Raw genomic sequence first — 23370 nt, 5'->3', positions numbered from 1 at the left:
GATTTAATTCTTTGAGGACGATGTCACATGATTTTCACAGCAGCTGCCTATGCTATGTCCCCACTCACAATTCACGAGGGGTCTGTTTTCTCCACCGTCTCACCAGGGCTGTGCTCCTCGTTTTGAGAACAGTATCCCAAAGGATGAGAAATGGCATCTCATTGCTGGGACTTTTCCTAGTGATTAGTGAAGCTGAGCTCCTGTCTGTGAGCTGGTTGGCCTTTTTGATATCTTCTTCAGAGAGAGGTCTATGTGGTTCCTTTGCTCATTTTCCCCTTGAATTGCTTCTTTTGTTGACACTGTTTCCTCTCTTTACAATTGAATGCCCTTCGAGCTGAGCCTGATCACTCATTTTGGCTCTGCCTTCTCTTCTTTTCCTCAGTCCATGCCAACCCCATGTACTGGGGACACCACTGACAGCAAAGTCTACAGATCGCTACCCATTGACCTCCTCACTCTTTGATGATCTAAGGTGATGTCAGGCTGTGGTGCAACGGCAAGCAAAAACCCTGAAATGACACCTAGGATTTGGAGGCAGCTTTATTTTACATCAGATGGGCACTGACTAGGAATCAATTGTTCCTCAAGAAGTCAGGCCCTGATTTCCAGTAGTCTAGGGGTTATGTAGGATAAGCAAACAGGAAGTTCAGAAGCAGAATGGCTTGTCCCTTGGAGATTGGTTCTTAAAATATGTTTCAAAGTGACTAGCTGTTTCTAGGAGACAGAAGCAACTGGAACTACAACAGGAACTGTTACCTGGGCAACGAAGAAACTGAAGTATACTGGCTGGGCGGGGGGCATTTTCTGTTACAGTGGCAGAATGGAGCTTATATCAGGAAGTACTGAGAGGGGTGGGCCTCAGTTCTATCAAGCCCTGAGCCTTGTAGCTTAATAACACATTCTCAAGGTCTTCCTGCATGACACCATTGGGAGAGGTAATACTTCTCTCAGTGCACACTTCTCTCAAAGACCTCACAGCTCTGACCCCTGGAGCCTGTGTCCCATCCGGCAGCCATCGTAGGACAAAGGCCCTGCCCCACCTGCCTGAAGAGTTGGCTGCTGATGACTTGGGTTTGGGGGCTGAGGCCTCCTTTGTGAGGCTACTTACACTCCACAGGCAGCAAGACAGGCACAGTATCCAGTTCCTACTTTGATGAGTCTGACGAGCTACCCAGCTCCAGATCCCTGAGGAACTGCCAAGGCCTCCATGACAACCGCCATAGCCTGAGTCCCTCATTCCCCAAAGGTCCTACAAGCACTGCCTGGAACCACATGCAGAAGATCCACATCTCAGGGTCTCATCCCCTGGACCTGGCAGGGCAAGCACTCACCAGCCTTCAGTTTCCCACACCTGGTTGTGTCCTGGCCTCCTCCACAGTGGTGGCAATAGGGGGCTGTGTTTAGGCACTATTAGGTGACATCCCATGGTAAACTGAAAATATCTGATCACAACTGCTTGAGATCCACATAACCCACCAAAAGTCATAGCCTCCCTAGCCTACCTGCAATTACCCTGAACACTCATGTGAGCCTGCAGTTGCCAAAAGCAAACACAAAACCTATTTATTTGTTTTTGGCAAAGTCTTGCTATGTAGTTCAGGCTGATCTTGAACTCGCTTTGTAGCCCAGAATGACTTTGAACTCTCAGCAATCCTCAGCCTTCCAAGGGCTAGAATTACAGTTATGCATCATCATGCTCAGCTTAAGGCCTGTCTTACAATGAACCACTAAGTAGCTCCCATAACTTACTGAGTACTGCAGTGAAAGTGAAAAACAGAATGTCATATGTAAAACTAAAAAGTCATAATCCATACCATCATAAGTCAGATGTGTGCATGGGTATATATTTAATCCTCACAGTAATGCTATGATCACTACATGCTTATTAGAATGGCTAATCCCTTTTTAAATTGACAATACTAAGTACAGGAGACAATGGAAAACAGCACAGTTACATTGAAGGACGGCTTGTTAGTTTATAAAATGACAAATACACTTACAGTGGGACCTGATAATTCTTCCAGGTGTCAGCTCTAGAGAAATGACAGCATGTGCCCACTCCAAGACCTGTCCACACATGTTCCGAGTAGCATTCTTTGTAATCACCCAAACTGGGAAGGGACCCAAATGCTTTTCAATTTGTGAAGAAATCAGTTGCACCACACCCTGCTAAGCTTGGATCTGCACATGTGTAAAAAAGAATGGAGTCCTCATACCTCAGGAACATAGATGGATCTCAAATGGGTCGTGCTGAGTGGAAGAAACCAGATTTCAAAAGCTCCACTTGCTGCAGGAGTCCAAACCTGCATCGCAAAACAGACAGAAAGGTAGGGCATGGTTGTCAGGTGTCTTAGTTTACCAAGACCCATACAACAAAGCGTCACAAACTGAGCAGCTTAAAGCCACACAAATTCAGTTTACCATTTGAAGCCAGAATCTGAAATCAAGGTGTCAGCAAGATCAGGCTCACACACACACACACACACACACACACACACACACACACACACAGAGGAGGTTCCAGAGAATTCCTCCCTGTCTCTTCCCTCTGGCTTGTGGTCATGTTGCCCCTCCCTTCTACAAGGACAATTGGTGTGGCAGTTGGGGTCTGCCTAGGTAATCCTTGTCCTGGGATCCTACCTTAATTAATTTGCAAATATCCCTTTCAAATATAGCTCTATTTATAAACCTCCAGGATTTAAACTCAGTGTCTTTGAGTGGCTATAATTCAACCCACTGTAGCAGGGCTAAGAAGAGAGATGCTCCTACATTCTTGGGGCATGAAGAAACATTTTGGGGGATGGGAGTGGTATATAGTCATATCCAGATGCTGCTTCGAAACTCTTCCAATTTGGTACTGGCCCAAATTTTGTCCGAGGACTTCCTTTTGGTTTGGTACTCAATGCTTCAGCTACAACTTGCTCTGGCATCCGTTACCTCTGAGCTCAATACCTGTTTCAGCCAAAACAATCTGGTACTCATTGGTTTTGGTATTTTTGGTACTTGTCATGCCTCTAAAAAAGGAAAAGATTAACCACAAAGACCACTATAATTACAGTGGTGGTTACATAATTGGTGCACCTGTCAGAACCCACAAAATGGCACATGTCTCCCAGCTGCCCCAAGTGTGAGCGGCAGAACTGGGGATGTACGGGCAGCAGGCTGGCACCAGACTCACTTTCAATGCAATCAAAGCACTGTTTGTTATTTGGGGGGTGAGGATAAGGTGTGATGGTGGTGACTCTGGGTCCCACTGCTAATAATTAAACAAAAAAGTTTGACAATGATGAGAGACAATGAGCTCTCCCACAGTGGCGAGACGGCATGACTGAAGCGCTTTGGCTCTCTGAATTCTTGCTTCGGGATTCCAGGAGGTAAAGCCCCTGCCCACTTTGAACCCAAGGGCAGGGTCTGGGATGCTCGGGCCTGGTGGGGGAGGGGAAGAGGGAGAAGTGGACGGAAATGATAGCAAGGAAGGGCATTCCTCTGACCCCTCTCCCCACAGAGCACTCATGCCCTATCCCCAGGGATGAAGCCTCTGTCCTCTGTCCCATTCACTCACCCCAGCTGATGCCACACACCCCCACCAGGGGCCTCCCCTCCTCCTGTCATTGTCTGAGGGCTCAGATGGAAGGAAGGCACATTAACCCTTTCATGCCCTCAGTGCTGCACTGTGCAGCTGTCACCGCGGCCTCAGGCCCGGAGCTGGAGAGGACCCGGTAGTTAATCACAATTAGAGAACAGCGTGTCAGCTGCGAGGCTGGCCTTGCCCATCGGCTGCCAGCCGGTCCAGGCCAAGGGACGACCCTCAGCAGCCACACAGTGGGTTGGGAGACCCATGGAAACAGAAGCCTTCCTGATTCTTTCTTGGGGACCGCCTTGAAAACTCAGCCAAGTGGCCTCCATCCCATAGCAGTAGTATCCAACGCTTTGATTTTTTTTTTTTTTTTTTTTTTTTTTTTTGGTCTTTTTCGTTTTTATCGGTACCAGGGATCGAACTCACAACTGCCTGCTTGCAAGGCAGGCGCTTAAGCTGCTGAGCTAAATCCCCAGCCCCATCCAACGCTTTGAAATCCACCAAGAGCCCCACCCTCAGCATCCCTGCCTCGTGTTCACGTGGCCAGTTCTTGGCCACCTCCTCCAAGAGGCCTTCTCTGACTGCCTGGCTGAGGTGACACGGCTTCCGATCACTCTCCATTGCCTGCCATGTGACCTGGTGTCTTGTCTTGTTTTATTCTCCCAAAGTGCTTGCCATTTCCTAGGGTCATTTTAGATTTTACCTGTTTTAGTGTGAATGTTAGCTTCCTACAGTTATAACAAGTTACCACAAATTAGGTGGCTTGAGACAACAGAAATGATGAGCTTTCCAGGCAGGGCCAAGGCCCAGAAGTCTGAGATCTAGGGGTCTCCTCAGAAGTGCTGAGGGAGGATGCTTCCTGGCCTCTTCCTGGCCTGTGGGGGATGCAGAGCACCTGGCTCAAGCTCCTTGGTCTGCAATCCATCTGTGCAGGCTCCGCCTCTGTTCATTATCTCAAAGTATCTTTCTACGTAGCTGTATGCAAACCTCCTCTTGCAAGGATGCCAGTGCCAGCCACTGCACTGGTGCCCTTCACATCCTGTATGACCTCATCGTCACTGATGACTTCTGCCTGTCCCTATTTCCAAATAAGACTACAAGTACAGGTGCAAGGTTCTGAGGGGAGCTCTTTTTGAAGGACACAGTTAATCCCCTGGCTGTGTAGTTCTCTGTCTATTCTAAGAGAGCAGGGCCTGCTTGCTTCCTCTCATGGATTGTATTCTCTATGCAGCCACCACTTAATTTAAAACAATATATTTTCTAAAGGATTCTGCTCAGGCCAGAGCTGGGCCCTAGAAGAGGCCTGAGATGCTCTAGGTGAAGAGAAGGCTGATACCTGGAGAGGACAGACCTGGGAACAGGGTCCTCCTAAAATGGCTTCCATCTGTCTCCACAATTCTGGGGTCCAGCTCACAACAGATGATAAGAAGCATGTTGATCTGATAGACAAGGGAGAGCATCCCCAAGTCTGGAGGGACTAACTCTGTGGAGGACTGGTGAGAACTGCCTAGGCATGAAAATTGAGGGGAGCCACACAGGGGGCACATGCATCTGCAGGTTGACATTGAGCATCCACAGAGAGGTACCAGGCACCTGCAAAGTTTCAGAGCACCAAAAAGAGCCTTTAGGGGGCTCTTCTTTTTCTTTTTTTTAAAAGTAGATTCATGTCGGGGCTGGGGATTTAGCTCAGCGGCATAAGCACCTGCCTTGCAAGCAGGCAGTCGTGAGTTGGATCCCTGGTACCGATAAAAATGAAAAAGCCAAAAAAAAAAAAAAAAAAGTAGATTCATATCAAATATGCATCTAACTGATCTTTGCATTTTCAACTAGTTTTCCATTATATAGTACATTCATTTTGCTAAAGACTCAGGTTATGCTTAGAGCTTTTCTCTTCCAATCCAAAGCTCCTCTCCTATAGGCAACCACTGTCCCCCATCTCTTCTAGACAGAATCAATGGATACAAGCACATGTCCTTGGTGTGTTTCCTTGATAAACATACAAGAGCACATAATGCATATGCCATTGCTATTCTGCGTCTTTTTTTTTTTCCTTCATCAGTATTAGAACCATGGGAGCTCTAAACTGCACACTTCATTTTGTAACAAGTCTCACTAAATTGCCAAGATGGCCTCAAGTAGCTGCCTAGCTGCCCAAGTAGCTAAAATTACAGACTTGTTCCACCATACTCAGCAATTCATTTTCCTTTTTTAAAACTACTGAGGTATCATTATATACAGTGAAACGTACCTGTGTAACCAGCTCCCTAATCACAATTCATAGCATATCCAGCACCCCAAGAAATCCTTTCATGCTCTTTCCTGACCTCAATCCCAGAGGTAGCCACTGCCATGCTGCCTGTGCTCACTGACTGGTTTTACCTGTTCTAGAACTTCATATAAATGGCACCATCACAGCATGTTATCTTAGTGCCCGCTCACTCTCACTCCACGTCTGAGATTCGCCCACAGTGGCATGTGCATCTCTTCACTGATCTGTACTGCAGCACACATTTCAAATGCACAGATACAAGATTTCTCGATCTTTGACAGTGCCACTAGGCTGCATCTAGATATTGTCTCTTCTATATTCAACTTATGAAATGTTTGTACAAGTCTTGGGGGTTTACTTCCTTTGTGCAAAAGCTTAAGAGCAAATTTGCCAGGCCATCGGGCAGCATGTGTTTAACTTTATAACAAACTACGAAACTGTTTTCCAAAGTTTAAGCCCCTCCGTGTCATTTCATGTCCATGCACCTGTCCATGCTTCATCTGTGATGTCCTGGAATTGCTCTAAACTGCCCCTTATCGAGAGACACTTAGGTTGTTTCATCTTTGGTTGCCACAAACAATGCTGCAGTGAATAATTGTGCAGATATGTCACACATCACATGGGTAAGAACCCCCTGGTACACCCTGTTAGAGGTGGCACCCATGAGTGTGACAGAGACTGATAGTTATCCCAATAATCAGGTTCTGCTTCTTCCTTTGAAATACACTCTCAGTTTTCATCTGGATGCGATGGTGCCTGAACACAAAACATCCTTTCTGGCCTCTACTGCAGCTTTGGTGGTCATGTGATCAAGATCTAACCAATGAAGCAGAATTAAAGGATCATAACTTTCAGAAAGCCTTTAAGGGGAACTTCTTCCCTTTTTGATTCTTTTCCCCTTTCTAATCACTGATAGACTTTCCATCTTGGGATACAGATGTGACAGCCAGCGTTTAACAGCCATTTGGAACCAAAAAATGAAAGCCATGCACTGAGAGATTTAGCGTAGTAAGATAGGAATCTAGGTCCCTGCGCTTCGGAGGACCACTTCCCACCTGTGGACTTCATTTATGTGTGAGAGACGTCTCTAACTTGTGTGAGCCACTACTCCCTATCTAACAGATGACTTCTCCCTACCCTAGCCCACCGTCAACAGAATGGCCTTGAGCTTCCTGCTCACCTCTGCTGCCTTCGCAGCAAGTTACACCGGGGCGCCCTTTGCCCTTACTGCGGCCGCTTTGCACCTACCGAGCCCCCCTCTCCCTCACTTGCTCTCATCTCCCACCGCCTCCTCCTGGGAGCCCCCTGGGACTCCTTCCTCTCCCAGGGGCTCCTCTTTGCTGCCCTCACTGGAGTTCGCTGGCCCAAACCGAAATGCTCTGTGAGTCTGGGGCGCTTGGGTGGGAACGAGGCGGGGTCAGGTCCTGATGGCGCTGTTCAAACGGGTCCACCTGCCTGAGCCTCAGCCCTGCACCCCAGCTCCTGTCTCGCTCTATGCAACAGCCCCGCGGACTGCGGGGGTGAAGTAAGGAGCGAACCAGCGAACGAGGGGCCCACCAGGGGGCGGTGGCGCTTTGCCACACCGACCCGGCAGGCGCGGAGCCCCGCGGCTCCTCCCCGACGCCCCAGGGCCCCGCCCTCCCCGGGCAGATAATTAACTCCACCAATAAAACGCTGATTGCGCCGCCTTTGTACGCGCCGCCTCGGCCATTGTCATGGAAAGCGGGGTCCCCTCCCCGGCCCCCGCAGCTGGCCCGGAGTCGGCCAGAGCCACCTGGACGGGACCAGGGGGACCCCGGGCCGGCCCGCGCCCAGTCCATCTGCTCCGCACCCCGCCCCCACTGTCAGCTGCTGGACCCGCGTCGGTGGGGGTGGCAGAGGGCGGCGCCTGACCGCACCCGGCTCCTAGGCCAGCACCACGGGGGCCCTCGCCATCCCCAAGGAGGAGGCAGAGATGTGTCGGGGCCTTAGGGCCCAGGGAGGGATGAGGAGCCCCGAGAACACAGAAGAGAGCACGTGGTGAGGTCCCCCACCCCTCATCCGTGTAACCACCCAGAAATAGTCTTGAAATAAACATTGGGTGTTGTGAAGAGGCTTCAAATAAAGCAAGAAAGTGAGTTGATGTGACCAACTTAAACTGTAATGTTATGATTTTCTTTTGGGTTTTTAAAATTTGTTTATTTTTTGTTTTCATGATGTTTGTTTGTTCTCATTTTTTAATAAGATTCTTTCCAAACCTCTGGCTAGTGGAGCTGTCTGTAATCCCAGCATTCTAGGAGGCTGAAGTAGGAGGATTGAGAGTTCAAGATCAACCTGGGCAATTTGGAGAGCCCTTCTCTCAAATTTTTAAAAAAACTTTTAAAAGGTCTGGGGATATAGCTACATCTGGGGATGTAGCTCAGTGGGATCAATTCTCAGTACTGCAAAATCAAAACAATACATGCAACATTGTTTCCCCTAAATTCTCCACCCCTTGGTGACTTCCACTGTGGGGGCTGTTTCCCCAAGGAGCTGACTCAAAATCACATGCCTGCATGGAACCTACGGGTCACTTCATTTGCCCCCACAAGTAACTTGAGAGAGGTCATGCCACAGCTTGGTCGTTGACAAAACCAGGCTGGCAAGTCCCTCTGTTCACTGCTCAAGCATGAGCACTCTTCCTGGCCCCTGCACCCTGGTGTAATCTGCTGTCTGGTCTGTGTGTCTGTCCCCTACCCTTCATGTGTGGGTACAACCTCTGCCCACAAGTCCCTGGGTAACTGGTGTGGGTGGGGTCTGGGAGTCCCTGGGCTTTGGGCATCCTGTGAGATGTGGGAGCTGACTTTCATCAGAGAGAAGTGTAGAATGACAATAGCCACTGATAAGAAAAAAACATCAAAAGAAAGTCTATGTTCACTTTCAACCTCTAGCCCAGGCCCTGTGTGATGATGGGTCTGCCTGAGTCCTGATTCCCTACAGGGTCGCCTGTTAACCTATAGAAGATGCCCATGGGGCAAATGATTTCTGTCCTATAGTAAAAGCAACAGCACTTCTTATGGTTTTGTGGCTGGAACATTCATCAGTGTTGTCTCTGGCTGTACCACCCCACCCTCCTGTGCCCAGCGCTGCCACTTTCCTCAATCATGCGATAAACAAGACTGACCCATTCTTACTATATTGCTACATGACATCCATGTTTCAACACCCCAAAGATAATTTGACCCTGTCCAGCTGGAAGACTTTGCTAATCCCCTCCCAAGACTGGCATGAGGTGGCGGTGGAGGGTGCGAAGTGCCTGGGGCTCTCACTTCTCTTCTCAAAGCTGTTCCCATGAGACTCCGAGATACAAGCACATCACCCTCCCTTCTCTGTCTATGCGTTCCTCATCTGTCACATGGGAACAGTAAGTGGAATGGGACTTGTATGAACTGCACAAGAATGAATTTTGAGAACAAGCATGATGGAAGTCAGAATCATGTCTCCCTGAGTGTCTGAAATGTTCCAGGTCTTGATCCATACGATTGTCACCCAAGAGCTCACTTAAGAGAAAACTCACTGAATTGCACACTTGAGATGTGTGTGTTCTGTGTACTTGATTGTGTGTGGTGTAAAACTTCCTGAAAAAGGAGGGGATAGTGGGGAGGATGAGCATAGTGATCCTTGCCAAACCTGGCATCCAGAACAAAATAAGGAGGCCAGTGCCCAGGTGTTTCTGCAGATGGTGGGCAGGGGATGCTTGATCCAGCCTGGACAGCAAAGGCTGGACGGCCAGTGTCAAGCTTGCCTTTCTTCCTCTGTTCTGTCCCCAGGCCTCTCCCAGCTGGACATTCCCTCAGTGCTGGAGATGGGTAGTGCCATCTAACAGAGTAGAAAGTGGGACGCTGAAGTCACACCCATTAGCTGTGTGACCTTGGCTGTGTTGCCTGCCTTCTCTAGGCCTCAGACTTCTCACCCAGAAAATGAGGCAGCTACTCTCAAAGCACCATAACATCATCTGAGCTGTCATTTCCTTCCCTCAGAAGATCACCTACACTCTGCCAGGGCTCAGTTTGTTGCCTCAACCATGGGGATGACACAAACCCAGTTGTGCAGGGTGGCTGTGAAGACAAGAGGAGTCTTTGCTGGGCCACAGCAAGGACTTGGAGACCCCCTGGGTGATGGCTCCACTCACACTCATCTGTCCACTGAAGCCCTGCTGTGCCCTGACACAGTGTTGGGATCCCAGGGCACCGCTGGGCTAGGGGTCCAGCCAGGGCCAGGGAATGCCCTTCATATGGTCATGCAGACGGATAGCAGGGATCTCCAGAGCCGGCTGCATGAATCTGCCAAGTAAGGAACTGTCACTGGGGACACCAAGGCAGCCCTGCGCACTGACTCAGCATGGGCGGGCGGGGACAATGCTCCTGCCACCTGGCTCTGCAACTGTTCTGGGCAGCCTGGCTGTGCCTGAGAGGAAGGGGCAGGAGGACAGGGCCAGCGAGTGCAAGATGCCTGGCAGATAGAGACAGGAGCAGAGCCTAAGACTCGGAGAGACAGTGGGAGGCAGACTGCAGACAGTGAAGGGAAGAAAGGGAGCCAGGAAAGAGCATTAACAATGAGCGGGGGATGCTCCTGAGGCACCTAAAGGTGCCAGGCACCCACCAGCCAGGAGGCCATTACAACTCAGGAAACCAGAGCACAGAGGAGGGAAGTAATTTGCCTGAGGTCGCACAGCCAGTGTGGTAGAGCTGGTTTAGGACCCTGGCAGGCTGCCACCACAGTCCATGTTTCTCATAATTCAAGGACAGAGAGGAGGAAGGAGAAGAGGGGAAAAGGAGAAGAAAGCAGGGATCAGTTCACCAGGCCTGGTAGCTGCCGAGCTTCAGGTGCAGGGCTGGCTTGGAGACTTCACCCTCAGCCTTGCACTCCCCAGGCCCTGGCCTCCCATAGGCAGAGGCCACAGCCAAGACTCAGCACCAGCAGCCGGCAGGGCCTGGCCAGAGAAGTCACCCGTAGACATGCAAGCTGGCTCTCTCATCCTGTTCCTCTGAAAGCTAAATCTCCCATTCATCAGCCACAGCCTGCACACTGCTGGCCTCCTCTGTGCGGCTCAGCCTCCCAAGGGTGCAGAAAAGAGGAGGAGAAGCAGTCAAGGTCATGCACACCCAGGTCTGCCAAGTCAGAGATCCTGCAGCAACCAGCACTGTCCCACTGCCTGCAGGAGCAAGCATGCTTGCAGTGCACCCGCTGGGACTCTGCCCCCTCCTCAGTCAGGTGCTGCAGCCATGATGGGCAGAGGAGCATGGGGACTGAGACCTAGGGCCTTAAAGTTCCACTTTGGATGGTTTGGGATCCCGTTGAAATTGCACCCCAATTTACTTCTGTGTCCTTGAATTTGACCAGAGAAGGGTGTTAGTTTTCAATAGTCATCAGATGACATCAGGTTCACAGAAGAGGCCAGAAAGGGCCCAGAGAAGACCTCATGATCCACTGCTGCAGAACAAACCATGCCCAGCTCAGTGACACAATAGCCAGCATCACTGAACAGCTGTCCTCATTTCTCCGGGCTTGCCACATGGCTCTGGGCTATGCTCAACTGAAAGCTGGACCAGGCTGAGGGTCCATTGTAAGGTGGCTCATTCATAGGATGGGCAGTGGGCACTGGCTGCCCATGGGACCTCAGCTCCTCTCCATGTGCCACTGCATAGGTCAGCTGGGTGAGTTCATGGCACAGCAATGCCTCCTCCAAAGCTGTCAAATCCATTGACCAAGGCAGAAGCAGCAATGTATGTTATGATCCAACTTTGGAAGTCACACTCTGTGCTTCCCAGAAAATCCTCCTAGCTGCCCAGGTCTGCTTTATAGAACTTAACAAGAGCATGTACGCAGAGGGGAGAAGGGCAGTGGGGCTTCCTTGGGGGCTTGGGACCACAGGAATTCAGAGTCCTATGCATCCAAAGTCTCCTGCAGAGAATAGCCCTATCCTGAAAAGAGAAGAGGCCACAGGCCAGGCCCAGAACCGCTGCCACAATCCCCAGGCACTGCGTCACTTTCCACCTCATTCCCAGCCACACTGTCCAGTGTTCTAGTCTTGCTGACTTCCTGAAGGCAATATGAGTTCTCTTTCTCCATTTCTCTCATCTTTGAATGCCCTCCTCACGTCCTCTGCTCTCAGTCTCCCTTCTCCAGGAGGTATCCTGAGTGCACATCCCAAGCCACCACACCCTGCAGTGCCTTGCACTCCCACCAGAGCACTGCTCTGAACACACTTAACAAAGCACAAAAGTAAGACTAGAAAGGATCACCTGAGCAGAGTTCAAAAAGATTTATAGTTTAAAATTCATCACTACAAAAAACTGTATAGAGATATAAAAAGCACCCAACAAAGGAAAAATTCACAATGTCTGATGCTCAAAGGTTACTAGGCATGCTAAGAAGGAATTAAGTACAGCCCCTAGTGAGGAAACTGACATATATATGTTTAAAGCTAAACTAGGGAGAGACATAGAGACAGGAAAGGCATAAAAAGACCCAAATTAATCTCCCAAAAATAAAAAGTACAGTGTCTGTAATGGAAAAAATGCTGACTAAACATGGCAGAAGAAAGCTATAGTAAGTTTGAAAACATAGCAGATAGAAACTCTCCAGAACTGAGCACATAGCAAAAAAATAAGAATAAAAAAATTAAGAAGAGCATTAGGAAAAGAGTTCATTAAAACATTCCAAATCTGTCATAAACCATACATTCACAAATCCCAGAAGTTTAACAAACCACAGCACAAGGCATCATGATCAAATTGCTCAAAACCAATGCCAAGGAGAAAAGTACAATACAAGAGATGAGCTAGGTACAGGGGAACAATTATAAGGATGACATCGGATTTCTTCCCAGACACAGCATAAAGGAGAAAGTGATGAGGCAACATCTTATAAGGTACTAAGAGAACCTTTCACCCAAATGCTATACTCAGTTAAAATGTCTTTCAGAAACAAAAGTAAAACAAATATGTTTCCAAATTCAGTTGTAGTGGTGTGCAACTGTAATCCCAGAACTAGGGAGTCTGAGCCAGGAGGACTGCTGTAACTTTGAGCCTGGGCTACGTAGTGAGTTCAAGGCCATCCTGGAATACACAGAAAGATTTTGTCTCAAAAAATTAAATAAATAAAGTTTTCAGACTTTCAAATGCTACAATAACAGATCTACACTAATAGAAATGATAAAGAAAATCCTTAGGCAGATTCCCAGAAAAATCTAGGCAGATTCCCAGAAGAACTGAAAGCATCATACCACAGTGATATACGTGCATCCATGTTTATAGCAGCACCATTTGTAATAGCCAGATCTTGGAAACAACCAAAGTGTCCATCAACTGAGGAATGGATAAAAAAGTTGTGGTATTTTTATACAATGGAGTACTACTCAGCTATAAAGAAGGATCACATTGAGATATTTATAAATAAACGGGCGCAGCTTGAGACCATACTCATAAGTGAAAAAAATCAAACTCACATGTATGAATACCGAATAGTTTCCCTAGTATAAGAAATGATAAGAATACATAAAAGTATGTGGTAATCATGATTCCCTACTGTATTGGTTTGAAGCCATATAATGTTTTCACTCATTAATTGGAATGGTTTTATTCTGGGTTGTTTGATTTTATTGGCTGTAATAGTATGAACAGCTATTTTGAAGAAAACAAGACATCATAATAGCTAGTGCTGATTTAATATCATCTTGTTTTGAAGTCCCATCAAGCTGTTGCTCTTCTGTCTCCATTGGTTTTTATCATGTTGTATCTTATTGGATTTTAATATATGTGATAGTATTAACAAAAATTTTTATAGGCAAAAAGATAACATAGAAACCGTTGTTCATTTTCTGTTAGCTGGTTCTAAATAACCTTTAATACTTTCATTCTCTTGAATGGTTTCACACTGTCTTGATATGTTTGATGCTATAGTATACGAAGTTATACTCAAATATTTCAAGGAAAGAGACACTATGGTAACTACTATTATGTCAGGTTATCTGGTGGTGAAACACTATGTTGCTTAAATTGTTCTGTTCTGACCTGTGCTGTTTTGTCCTCTTTTATCGCAATCTCCCTTTTTTAAAAAATTAATTTTTTTATTATTTTTTAATTAAGGGGAAAAATAAATTTAAAAATAGCGGGATATATTATAGTAAATTTTTGTTTTCCTATTAACCTGATTTGAACCCCTGTATTGCTCTCACCATCTTGTTTTGACTGATTTTACTCTATTCTGTTTTGTTTGATAGTATCAAGTTTGAGGGTATAGGCAACTACTTTGAAGGCAGTAAGATTCATTATGATGCCCATTATGGTTTGACTATTATCTTCTTTTGAAGTCCTGTAAGGTCTCCAATGTTTAGGTTTTATTGGTTTTGTTCTGTACTGTTTTGTTCAATTCTATTATACCTGATGATATAGGCAACTCTTTTTAAGATAGCAAGAGGCATGATGGTAACCACTGTTGATCACCTGGTATTCTGTTTTTACATCATGTACTATGTCCATCCTTCTGTTCTAACTGACTCTGTTTTGTTTTGTCACATTTGGTTTTATTCTCTTCAAAAAAAAGTAATAAGAACTGTGGGAGTAATAAAACCCAAAATGTATAATTGTTATTGTAAAAAAGAGAGGAAAAGAAAGTGCTCTAAAGAATATAACTGCGGGGCTGGGGATTTAGCTCAGTGGCATAAGCGCCTGCCTTGTAAGCAGGCAGTCGTGAGTTCGATCCCTGGTACCGATAAAAAGGAAAAAGACAAAAAAAAAAAAAAAGAATATAACTGCATGTATATTTAAGTGTGTAAGATAGAAAACCATATTACTAAGTTTTTGTTGGATCATTGAACAGAACTGTTTGCAATCTCAGTGTTTGAATGTCCACTTTGTATGCTTTAATTTTGTAATTTGAACAACTATTTCTAAGATGACAATATGTAATCTATTAACTAGTGATTTCTTACTGTTTATTTAATTTTTTTTGAAATTCTGTATTACTTGTACCATTTTACTGTTTTGTTTTGTTTTGTTTCTTTTTTCTCTTTAAATTAAAAAAAAAAAATCCTTGGGCAGAAAGAAGGTAAAACTAGATAAAAGTCTATACCCACACAAGGGAATTAAGATCACCAGAAATATTAACTACATGAGTAAATATATGTTTTTTTCTTAGTATTTTCTGATTTAAGTTGTCTTTAAAAGTAACCTCCCGTCTAAAGAAAAACATTGTGGATGTAGTAATTTATGGACATTCCCTTACAATGGTTCAACTTATGATTTTTCAACTATACAACGGTATGAAAACAATAAGTAGAAAACATTTCAGTAGAAAACATACTTGGAATTTTGATCTTTTCCTCCTGTATCAGTGTATGGTTTGATGTTTTCTTGTGAGGAGAGCAGTAGCAGCAGCAGCAGTTCCCAGTGAGCCATCAAATCACGGGGGTCAACAATTTGTACCAAGCTATGCTGTCCTGAAGATCATATGTACTACAAATGACTGTAAGCACATGAAAAATATTCAACATCATTGATCATTAGAGAAATGTAAATTAAAATAACACTAACATTCCACTTGATTGCAAAAAGAATGGCTATCATAAAGAAATCAAATAATAGGGCTGGGGGTTTAGCTCAGCGGCATAAATGCCTGCCGTGCAAGTGTGTGGTCATGAGTTCGATCCCTGGTACCGATAAAAAAAAATCAAATAATAAAAAAGACTGGTGAGAATAAGAGGAAAGGAAACCTCATTGGTGAAAATACAAACTCGTACAACCACTATGGAAATCAGTATTCAGATTCCTCAAAAAAAATAACCCTAGAAATTCCATTTGGCTCAACTATTCCCCTTCTAGGTGAATTCCTGAAAGAGTTAAAAGCATTCTATTAGAGTGATACGTGCATACCCATGTTTATGGCAGCACAATTCATAATAGCCAGATATTGGAAGCAGCCTCTAGGTCTATCAACAGATGAATGGATGAAGAAAATGTATTTATATGCAATAGAATACTACTTGGCCATAAAGATAAATTTGAGGGATTTGTAGGAAAATGAGTGCACCTTGAGACCATAATGTTAAGTGAAAGAAATCAGACACACACTCTTAGGTATTACAGTTAATCTTACATGAAAAACCCAAAGTATAAACAAATTAAAGAGCAAAATAAAAAATAGGTAACAGAAAACAGGAAGAGAGATCTTTTGCAAATGGAAAGGGGACCGAGAGATGGAGGAAGAAATAGGGAAGGGGGAAGCGAGGGGACATAAAAAGGTTTAAGATGTGTTATGTACATGTACCAATTCCCCATGATGAATGTAATCATTATGTGCCACAAATGTGTACTAATAAAACAAAAATTTAAAAAATAAGTGCATTTTCAACCTATGATGGGTCTATCAAAATATTCTATCAAATCAAGAAGCATCTGTATACATAGCTACAATCCTTGACATCAATAGCATAAAGCCCAGAAAGAGAAAAATTAAAATATACTTTTGCAAAGTTCTTATACTGCACACGAAGTGGCGTGACATCACTTGAAGATACACTGTGATAAGTTAGAGATAGATATTACAAAGCCTAAGGCAACCATTAAAACAGAACACTAGCGCTAATAAACCAACAAAGGTGGTAAAGTGGAATAATAAAAATACTCAGAGAAGACAGAGAAAGAAGAAAAAGAAAAGATGGGAAAAGTAGAAAACAAATAGATGATAAACTCAACTCTAACTGCATCAATAATCACATTAAATGTAAGCAGTCTAAACACTCCCAATGAGAAAGCAGAAATTGTCAAGTCGAATTAAGGAAAAGAGACATAACTCATAGATATGCCACCATAAAAATATTAAAAAGATCACACTCTAAACACACCTGTTAAAAGCACAAGGGTGGGAAAAAACACACTATATTACTACTAATCAAAAAACACTAGAGTGGCTAGTTTAATATCAGACAAAGTTGGTTTCAGAGCAAATATTACCAGAGACAGATAATCACTTAAGAGCATATATATAATAATACTAAGTAGGTATGTCCCTATAGCAGAAATTCAAAATATATAAAGCAAAAGCTGATGGACCTACAAGAAGAAATAATCCAGCATTATCCATTTAGATTTTCAACCTCAATAATTGAAAGACAAGCAGAAAAATTTAACTATGACCTCTTGACCATCGATTTTAACTGTATTCTCCTCTTCCCTGCATCCTTCTTGTGCAATTTTCTAACATAATACTTTTGGCTTACTTTATGTATTTGTATAATGCCTAGCACTTAAAAGATTCTCAAAAAAATACTTGTTGAATAAAAACATGGTTGAAAGACTGTTAGTTATGATTACTATGATTCATATTATATGTGCATGTACTCTTTCCCCACTGTTATTTGAATGGGTGCACCTGCCACAAAACCAATACGGGAGCCTCGGAATTTTACAGCATAAATTATGGAATTCCAGAATGTTTGTGCCAGATGCGCAGGAGGTTAAAATTCTAGAAAGTCAGACGCCTACAACATTGGTATTCCAAGATAAACATCAGAATCAGGCTCACAGCTAATGCGGAATCTAAACCTGGTGTGCACAGGGGCAGGATGGGGGCTCTTTTTTGGTATCTCACCTGCTGGGTCTGGATGAGCCCAAATTTTAGTGTCCATAAAGAGGTGTCCACCCAGCTAACCCAGCTCAGCAGAGCAAAAGGATGGAGCCATACTCACGCATGGCTTCAGGAGCTACGGGGGGAGGAGGGTTTAGGGGAAAGAGGCTGTTTTTCTCCATTTTAATTCAGCTCCTGTTCACTGGGCCCCTTCTGGACTACAGGCTCATGCAGCATTGTGGTCATGCAAGACTGGAGGCTGTCATTATCACAGGAAACCACTCTCGCCACCACTTCCTCAGGGATGGGGGGAGAGGCCACTGTGCTAGAAGCCTGTCCATCATCCCAGAGACCCTGGCCCAAGGCTACAGAGCTGAGGGTTGGAACTAGGAAGTGAAAAGAGGAGACTGCACAAGGTCAGAGGGACTCTAGGCCCAGGAGTGCGGCCTTAACTGCCCTGGCCATGGAACACTCTAGAGGGGCAATCAGTTGCCTTATAGTTCTACAGCTCTTTTCATCCACTGAACTACCACATGTCCGTGTGTTGATTCCTCATCCACCCTCCAAACTAGACTGAGTCTGCATAGGAACCCACAACTGTCCCCAGTACCCACTGGCACTAGTGCAAACTCAAATATGCATTTGATCAGTTTTGCTCTTGGATTGAATGGACTCCGCTGTCTCCCCGGCGCTGTACAGGGGATGCTTTACACCCAGGGAGGTGACACGTCTTCTTTGGGAACAAGAAAAGGTTATGAATCCTCTGTTCAAACCCTACCACCATCCCTGCCCCGAGCCAAGTTCAGCCAAAGGACCACGGAGCAGCCTGCCTGTCCCTGCTGAAAAGGCTCCATCCGCTGCCCTGCTGGCCCAGAGTCCCACATCTGCCGCCGTCAGATTTCACTTCACTGAGCCTTCCAGAGGACACTGTGGACTCACGAAAAACACACCTGTGAGCACTCACTGAGTTCCCTGCTCTGCACAACACGCTCAGCTGGTCACACCATCACCCAAGCACGGAGTGGTCCCAGCACACCACCCCTTTTGGGACCCGGTGCTTTCAGTCTCTAAAAGTGCCCGGGCTTTTCCCACCAGCTAGGACCCTGGTTCTGTGCGACCTGAATACTGTCTGCCTTTCTGAGGCCGGGTGAACTGCTGGCAAAACCCTTCAAACAGCACAAAGAGGCACGAGGTGTCAGGCAAATTCCCAGGGACACTCCCTCCCCCACCCCGCCCCCAGCCTGCATCCCCCAGGTCCCAGCCAATAACCAGAAGGTACCCACCTGGTGTGCAGAATGGGTGGCAGCGACCCCCTCTCTTCTGGACCCTGCTGGGGACCCCCCCGCCCCCATTGCTCAAACTGCTGCTATGCATCCTGCCTTCCCCTTCTTAATTATTACTGCCCCGCTTAATTGGGCGGCCCCGCGTGTGTGTGTGCGCGTGCCTCCTGGGCGGGGGGCGGGGGGCGGGGGGGTCACTTCTGACACATGGGGTGGCCGGGTGGAGCGGGTGCTGGCTCCCTGCCCGAGAGCGGGACCCTCCCCCAGCCCCGGCCGCTGGGGATCTCGCGGCGCAGACAGATGGGCTGAGCCCAGGGCGGGGGCGCGCTGACGGGGTGCGAGACGGCGGCGCGGCCGGCTCCGGGCGCTGACAAAGGCGGGCGGCGCGGGCGCCTTATCAGAGCGAGCAGACCGGGCGGCCGGCCGGGCCCGCGGCCCGCGCAGCGCGCACAAAGGCCGGCCGGGCGCGGGCGCGAAGATTAATTGCCCAATCAAGTTGTCGGCGCGGGCGGGGGCGGGGCCGCGGCCCCGGGGGACGCGGGGCGGCGCATAATGAAGTGTGCAAAAAGTTAATTTGCACCGCGACTCGCTGCTTGCCACAATCAAAGGCGGGCGGTGGGGAGGTGGGGGGCGAGAAGGTCCCCCCTCTCCTTGACCCAGCTTGCGATCCCCAAGCGAGGCGGGATTCGGGAACCCGGAGCTCCCCAGTGCTGGGAAGCCGAGGTCTCCAGACTCGCCCTCTAACCTGCGTGCGCGCTGTGCGGACTGTGTAGGTCCAGCAGCACTCAGCTCTCTCTGAGGACGCGGTCCTCTGCTGGCCGAAGAGTGGTTGACACTTCTGGAGCGCTCACTGCTCCAAATGGCCAAGCGTTTTGCTGGCCTGGTCTCTTTCTCCGCACATCCCGGGGCCTAGGGTACCTAAGGGGAAGGGGAATCCGAGGCCTCCCAATGCTTAGAAAATACTCCAAGGCCTCAGGGCTCTTTCCTTGCTGCCTACACAGGAGAACTAGGAAGACGGTACTATTCACACTATTTATGAGGGGGAGCCCCAGACACATATCACAGTGTCCCGACAGGGCGGGTTTCCCCTCCCCAGGCCTATATAGAAAGGAGTAGACAGGTTACAAGTGGGGTAATTAGGGGCCTGGGTTGTCTTGTGCCAGGGGGGGCCTCCATCAGTCAGCAGGAAAGGAAGTGTTTATCCCCAAGTAAAGTTAGCTGCAGAGGGCACACAGGGCCCTAATCTCAGCTGACCCACCCTGAGACAAAGAAGAGGAAGTGGGAGGGTCCTGTCTGGCTTCCTCAGCAGGTTCCTGTAAAAGAGAAAAGGTCACAGACAAAGGAGGAGTCATCCCCAGTCCCCAAAGAGTGGACAGAGAATCTGACTTCAGTCACATGCAGAAAAGTGTTTCAGTCTGTTTAGCCATTTCTCTGAACAGAAAAGGCTTGGGGAGGTGGTTCAGAAAACAAAAGGCTGAGGTGTTTCTTACCCATTACTGTTTTCCAGGGGCCTCAGACAGAGGCTCACAGGTAGGCTGGTAGGCTGATGGCACGGGGAGAAGCCCTGGTAGCTGCCACAGCACCTCTGTTGAGCAGCTGCTTGCTGAGGAATTATTTGAACAAATAATTTAACCCCTCCTCTGCAACATTTAAAGGATATCAGCAAGAACAAAGTGGGGTACATGGGAAGTGCCTCTGTTTGGGTGAGTTCTGCAGTATTGCTGTTTTCTTAGAAAGGAGTGGGCCCCGGGTTGGAATTCAAACTGTAGTCTCAGGATCACATCCCCAGACCACCCCACAACACACCAGTCCAAACACCTGACCCATCCAAAACCTGGGGCCCAAGTACTGGGTGCCCTGAAAAGCAAAGGAGCCAGCCTGCCCTCCCGTGAGAAGCTCACACAACCCTCACAGACAACGGAGCACAATTTAGGGGACCATGGTGGTCCTGAGGAGATCCCAAGCCTCCCCCCCCCCCCCGCTTTGAGATGCACCATCCAGGCCAGACTGGCCAGCTCACCCCCTGCCTCTGACTGGTGGCTCCTAAGTCCTGACTCAATGACTCACTGCCCAGGCCTGTCCCTGGGCTGCAGCCAGGCCAGGAGCCTTGTGACGGAGCCCTTGAGGGTAACAGGAGCCAGGCTTTCAGGCGAGAAGGGGAGGGGGTACAGCCAAACCAAGATTTATGGGCCTGATCATAATAATGAAAGAAAAAAGAATAAAAAGGATGCGTGTTCGGCAATGCCCAGGGACCAGGACTGCTGCCCTATTACCAAAAATGTCGTCGCTCTCGACTCTGCAAATTAGCATAAAACATGCTGTTTTGCATCCATTTACATCTCATTTGCATGCTAATAACTTGACGCCACAATGCACCCAGTCCCTTAAGAGGTTTCTGGTCTTATGTTTTTTTTCTCCCAGCCCCTGCCCCTTGTCTTTTCCAGAGAAAACCAGGAGATCTAGGTTCTAGGCTGAGCTAGGCTGGGCCACTCTGGGCTGCTCCTCTCTATTTCATTTCCCTGACTGTGAACCAAAGGAGACAAACTGAGTGGAGGTTTCCAGATTTTACTCCATTAGCTCTCTTGGGGGCTGCAGGCAGAGAGACAGGGGAGCAGGTGGGGCAGGCACACCCCATCCCCTCCAAACAGCTGTAGCTGCAAGCAAAATTTCTCTTGAGCAATGCAGAGCTTCTTTATTAAGAACAAAGACCAAAAAGTTTCCACACAAATAGACCCAGTTTTCTCCACTGCGTCTTTCTGGTGCAGTGTTCTCTAAACACTTCAACAGCAGCAATCCTCACAGGAACTGCTCGAAGCTCCAAAATTTCACTCACTCCATCGTTCAGTCTTCAAACAACCCTTGAAGTACTAGTATCACACTTAAATGGGTAAATTGAGGTGCTAGAAAGTCAAGTAACTTACCTGAGTTCCCAGCTGCCACAGGATCAAGTTTCAAACCCAGGAAGCCTGGCACTAGCATCCCCACCGCAGGTTTACCCAAGTCAGACTTTCCACTGCACAGATGAGGAAACTAAGGCTTAGGAGGGAGTGAATTGCTCCACAGAGTGGTTCCACTGGCCAGGCTCTTTGTGCCCACAGAAGGATGGCTGGAGGCCCCAAGTTGCAAAGATGGTCAAATGAGCTCTAGAAAGGTTTCTTGGCTTGTTTGCTTTTTTGCCAGCCACCACAAGGGCCTGCAGTTTCCTGCTCAGCCAGCTCCCCAACCTCCCCACACCCCACACAGCTGGTGGATTTCAGGGAAAAGGCCCCTGAGCCAGGCGAGACGAGCCCCTAAATCAGAGCAGCCAGCAGGCTGAAGAGCACCAGGTGTGCCAGTCATAGCCAACATACAATGCCATACACCCGGCTGTGCAGGTGGAAGTGCCCCAAGGGGGGCCTTGGGAAGGGGGGCAGGGAGCTCTGTTTCTGCCTACACAGCCCATGCTGATCAGCAGGTGCTGGGCCCACCCCTGGGGGCCTGGCTGGGAAACCCCCAGATGGAGAGATGACTAGGCGCCCCCCCCCCCAGGTTGCACTGTAAGGCCAGCCATCCGCCCCTCCATCCAGGGCCTCTCCATTCCCCTTCCCCCTGCCAACCTCCCCTCTGAACCCTTTCACCCTGCTCATCCACCTTGGCCTGCTCCAAGTGCTTCCCATGCCCCAAACGCAGTCCACCTCCTGTTCCTCCATCTGGAACTCCCTGCTTGGCCCTGGAGCAGCTATCTTTCACATCTCAGTTCAGGCTGCCTTCCATGACAACCCAGCCAAAAGAACTTCCCAGTGTCCTCCTGGGTGCTCTTGAGCATCTTCACCTTCACCTTCTCACTAACGTGGCCTGAACTTCTGCTCATTTCTGGGTCACTTGTGCTTCCCCCCACCCCAGTCCTCTCCCTGCAGGGCAACCAGGACTGTGTTCATCTTAGAACAAAATAGTTCTCGATGACTATTTGTTAAAGGAAAGAAATAGAAAAGAAAGTTGCTGTGGATGATGTATTTGGTGTCAATTGCCTCCACCTCATCCAGGCCTAGAATATCAGTTTCAGGGCAAAGAGAAGAAGAGGTATGTGATATGTTTGCTACTGTACTCTCAGACCTAGCAATATGCTGGTACACAGTAGGTGTTCAATAAATATTGGTTGCCTGAAAGAGTAAAGCTGACGAGACCTCTGGGCTAAGATCAAGACCCAAGTCCCTTCCTTGTATTCCTCATCGATGGGGTGCAGGACCTTGAGGACAAGTTCCTTCCCCTTTGGGGCCCCAATTGTCTCTCTGAAAGCTGGACTTGGAGATCTCATCCCCACTAAGCCAGGATAGGAACCATCTCCACCAGGAACATGGAGGATCAAGTGTGGTCCATCCTCACTCATTCCCAAGAGGCAAAGGGGCAGGCAAACCCGACTGTGCCACACTGGGGAAGCCCCTGTCCCTCCCTTCCCACCATCTCCTCATTTACAAAAGGGATACCGAAACTGTGAGGACTGCATCGCATGATGGCGGGAACAGAGCTGTGCGGAGTGTAAAATGGCGCATCTGTGTCATCAGCAAAGCAGTGTCATGGAGCCATCATGGCATGGCTTCACCCAGCAGAGCTCTGCTTCTATCTGTGAAAAGGGGTTCCTGCTGGATGTGACCAGTAGTCCCAACTGCTCTGGAGGTTTA

General features: G+C 47.7%; 1 long non-coding RNA gene across 3 annotated transcripts in view; it reads right to left on the bottom strand.

The window, feature by feature from the left end:
* LOC134476026 (uncharacterized) overlaps positions 1-19106 on the bottom strand; it is a 104370-nt gene extending 85264 nt beyond the window's left edge. For 2 of the 3 annotated variants that reach the window (XR_010047438.1, XR_010047439.1), the window contains exons 1-3: positions 18716-19106; positions 15171-15332; positions 2217-2303 (exon numbers count right to left, since the gene is read on the bottom strand). This is a non-coding gene — a long non-coding RNA (uncharacterized LOC134476026). The remainder of the gene's footprint in view (positions 1-2216; positions 2304-15170; positions 15333-18715) is intronic. The other variant, XR_010047440.1, reaches the window with a different exon arrangement.
* Between the last annotated feature and the right edge of the window lie 4264 nt (positions 19107-23370).

This window comes from Cavia porcellus, unplaced genomic scaffold (assembly GCF_034190915.1).
Source record: "Cavia porcellus strain 051 isolate PalLab524CR breed Dunkin Hartley unplaced genomic scaffold, mCavPor4.1 scaffold_5, whole genome shotgun sequence".
NCBI classification, from domain to species: domain Eukaryota; kingdom Metazoa; phylum Chordata; class Mammalia; order Rodentia; family Caviidae; genus Cavia; species Cavia porcellus.
The sequence above is the reverse complement of the archived record's forward strand: the minus strand, read 5'-3'. Positions and strand labels throughout refer to the sequence as shown.